Here is a 4,438-nt window from a genome sequence, read left to right as displayed (position 1 = left end):
TATGCAATACAGCACTTTGTAGGATTTTTATAGCGCATATATCTAGATCTACTTAAGGTATTTGATCGGTCATCGCACTGTGCAACAGCCTCCGCTCCCTGGGAAGTATTCCTAGTTATGTATGCAGGGGTTCCAAATCCCCTGCAAGTCTCCCAGAAATTGAGATGCCAACCCCCCCCCCACACTTTCGCCCACAAAAACGAATCTTAAGGAAAATAACCTATCTTCAGCAAACTCATAAAATTTGCACGTTTTTTTACTGCTGTATTATCAATGCATCCTGGAATTTAGTGCCGATTTGTATCACCCAGCACAGCAAAATAATATTAGATACAAATTCAAATTGGGACCCCTGTGTAATGTTATTCGGCATCATTACCAATTTCATTCCGAATCATTCACTTCTTACCAGGTGCCCAGTTGACTAAAAGCAAATTTAAATGCTGAAGAAGCCACATAGCAAGTGATCTGAAAGAAACTTATTTATTAGGTCATGAGTAATGACACAAATTTCTTGTAGAGCAGATGTAACAAATAATAAACACTGTGCAACCTTCACCAGATTGTTCGCTAGTTCCAACATTTTTTACTTTTTGCTCTGGAAAAAATTTAATCATGCCCGTGAACACAGAATTGAAGCGTATGAATGGTACACGGTCCAGTCACTGGTTTGGCAACGCAAAAACAATGTTAGTGAAAAGTGTATCAAGAATCTGTTTAATCCTGTAGTGGAAAATAAAGAAGCATTTATTTTATTTTATTTTATTTATTTCCAGGCAAGACAATACAGTACAATAGATAAGAGAAACAAATGACAAAAACAAAAAGCCTGAGGATTACCTAAAAGCGAACTTAATCACTATCTAAAGGCTCTCCAAAACATTAAAAAGACAAACATTAAAATCTGAAAAATTCACAATTCACAAGTCATATATGTACAATATAAAAAATTAATAAAAATATTACAAAGAGAATTACAATTTCATTAAGGTAAAAATATAATTTAATTAATTTATTATGATTTAATTAAAAAAATATTGCTTAAGTACATATTTAAATTTTGTGGAATTAATTGCACATTCCCTAATATTTGGAGGTAGGTCATTCCATAAATAAGGAAAATAATTAAAAACAGTAAATTTATAACAATTGGTTCTAGCAAATTGGATCTTAAATCTAAAATCAAACAGATGACGGTTATTAACAACAGGAAGAAGATTTGGTTCAATATCATATTTTCTATGGAAGCAAGACAATACAAAAGAAAGAAGGAGGTATTTATAACGGTCAAAAATAAGTTTTTGTAGTAGCCAAACTTTTTGTATTGCATGAATAAATTGGCCTAATGGAAACCACCTCAACATAAAAACACTCCAGCTACTTGTCAGATCACTCCATTGCTTATACATTGCATTGTGATTAATTTTTGATGTATGGAGTTTTAACATCAACTACAAAGTAAACTTAATTCTTATGCACGCATCACTGATTTTTCTATTTAGTGAGCCAAGATGACTTTTAATTGTGATAACAACTGCAGTAACAACAAATCGCTAATATTTCTGGTGGTTTGTTTTTTAACTATGATTTAACCAAACTTTATCTTTAATGAGTCCCATGTTTTATTCTACAGTGTCATCAATGGGGTTTCAAACTGAAGAAAGAACTCAACCCCGTGATGTCTAGTAATTATCAATGTATACACAAAGAAGGCTATTTTTGTATAACCAAATTATTTTTTTTATGTACAAGTAATATACAGTTAACATTTTTCAATGATATTTTTAGTTCAACAGTACAGTACTTTGTATTTTTAAGAGTCAACACCTTATTTTCACTACAAGAAAATAAAATCTCATGTTTTATTCTAATTATCCCTTAATTTTAAAGTATTATGCATAAACTGAGCTGACAAGACGTCATGCTAGCAATAACTGTTTGTTAGCTAATATTAATAATACCTACATGGTGGTCCCGAATATCCATTTTCTTAAAATATATTTTTGACTGTATTTGAATTAATTACTTCGGACTAACGGACCTTCGGATCAAAGGACCTTCGGAAAAATGCACTGACTCCCAATCGCCACCCTTGCATTTACCCTCCTGGTGGATTTCCGCTGGTGACTGCACTTTTTCTCATGTTTCTCTAATAATAAGCTTTCCAGCCTCAAAAATCGTCTGCCGCATTTCAGACACTCCTGTTTACTGCTACTGTAACTGTTTACAAACAATACCTACCGATATAGCGTGTGACATTTTCTCAAAAAGAGCAGCAATTACTAGTAATAAACCATTAATTGAACTTAATAAAGCTATTAAAGAAAATAAACTTGGTGTTCATATTTATGATACACAGATAGGGGCTTTACTATGGGCCGATTATGTCGTTTTGATTGGGGATAGTGAGTTTGAACTTGAAAAACTCCTTAAGGTAATTGGCAATTTCTCAAAACAATAGAAACTTGAATTTAATTTTTGAGAAATCAAATGTGTTAATTACAGGGCAGAAAGTTAACCATTAGAGAAAGTAGAACCTTAGACAAGTAGTACAAATATCTTGGTACTATTATCTCTCGATCCTACACAGACACCCATCATATTGATGAGGTAAGAAAGGAAACCGAATAATCGCTTATATTACTTCCATTATAAACATTGAATCAAGAAGATTTTAATAGGGTGTATTAGTACGGGGACCTGTTGGAAGACAATAATCTTACCGACTATAAACAATGCTTGTTCGGTATGGTTATGTAATGGTAATAGTAACAGCTCTCTGTCGGCAAGCTTGACAATCTACAATATCGAATGGCTAGAATCATCCTTAAGGCTCGTAAAACGTAGCAAAGGAAGCGCTTCTAGGAGATCTAGGTTGGGAAATCTATGGAAATGGATTAATCACATAAAAGAATTATTACAGAAATTCGAATTAAGTGATGCCTTTAATTTAGATCAAGGTAGACTCCCAGCTAGCAAAGCGACGTTGGCCCAACGTTGGTAAACGTTGGCAAGCGTCGGTAAGCGCATATTAGGATTTGATAATAGACGTTATCGCAACGTTAGAGTACTTTGTTGGCCCGACGTCAGTAAACGTTAGTGGAGGTTGGTGACAACAGTTGGGCCGACATTGGTTATAAGTTGTAAATTTCAAACGTTTACCGACGTCGGGCCAACAGAGTATTGTGATGTTGCGAAAAAAAAAATTGGTTCGTGTGGGAATCGAACACTCAACCACCAGGTTTGCTAATCATTATCCATAATTTATAATCTTAATTTTAACTTTTTTGCTTGAATTTTTTATATTGAATATTATATTGAATAAAATCCATGAATGAATCCACCATCAACTAAACTGCCTTAAAAAAATGGTTCGTGTGGGAATAGAACACACAACCACCAGGTTTTGCTATTCATTATCCACCATTAACTAAACTGCCTTAAAAAAAAAATTTTTTTAATTTAAAAAAATTGGTTTGTGTGAGAATCGAATACACAACCCCCAGGTTTGCTATTCATTATCCACCATCAACTAAACTGCCTTGGTTCGTGTGGGAATTGAACACACAACCACCAGGTTTCCCGTAACATGACTAGTCTATTTTTTTCTAATTTGAATTTTTCAAAAATGTTTGTCTATTTAAAAAAAGTGCGTAAGTTATGGAGATGGTAACAATCAAAAATCCATTATAAATTTAACTCTACATTTTTAGACAAAAAACGCGGCCCATTTTTGACACCATGACCATGCGTAATATTAACCTGCAGTGTATATATACAAAGAATTTTTTCTAGTAGGATCAGAGTTGACTAACTGGTACTTGGTGTGGCACTAGGTTTATCGCATTTATGGCTTAGGGGCCGCGGTTTACCTCCCTCTGTTTAGTCATGCTGGATCAGGGGTAGGAAACTCAGCGATCGTGGGTTCGATTCCCACACGGGGCAAGTTTGTTTTTATATTTTTTATTCATTTCTAATACCAGCAACAGAAAGTGAAAATCTCACGCATTCACCCATAACTGCAATAGTTGGAGCTGTGCTGCCTATTCCTAAAATGAATCTGCAAAACCTAGAGTGAAATTTTTCAATAATTGGTATGTCATTGATTCCCCAGATCTCACTGCTATACATTAATATTGGTACTATTTTTACATAAAAAATTTTGTTCCACAAATGTATTGTTAATTTGCCAAATTTGTTATGATTTAATCGTTTTAAAGTAAAAAGAGCTTTGTTTGCTTTTGTACAGTTATAACTAATTGCATTTGAATTAAACACTACACCAAGATAATTGTAAGATTTAACTACTTGTAATAAAACATCTTTATAATACAATTTTTCTATTTTTTTTAAATTTTCCCCCATTTTTAAAAACTACAACATTACTTTTTTCAATATTAACAGTAAGACCATTTTATCATAATAGACAGCCAATTTG

Source organism: Anneissia japonica, unplaced genomic scaffold, assembly GCF_011630105.1.
Source record: "Anneissia japonica isolate Jap-2015-1 unplaced genomic scaffold, ASM1163010v1 scaffold287829_len2072220_cov186, whole genome shotgun sequence".
Classification (NCBI taxonomy): Eukaryota; Metazoa; Echinodermata; class Crinoidea; order Comatulida; family Comatulidae; genus Anneissia; species Anneissia japonica.
The sequence above is the reverse complement of the archived record's forward strand: the minus strand, read 5'-3'. Positions refer to the sequence as shown.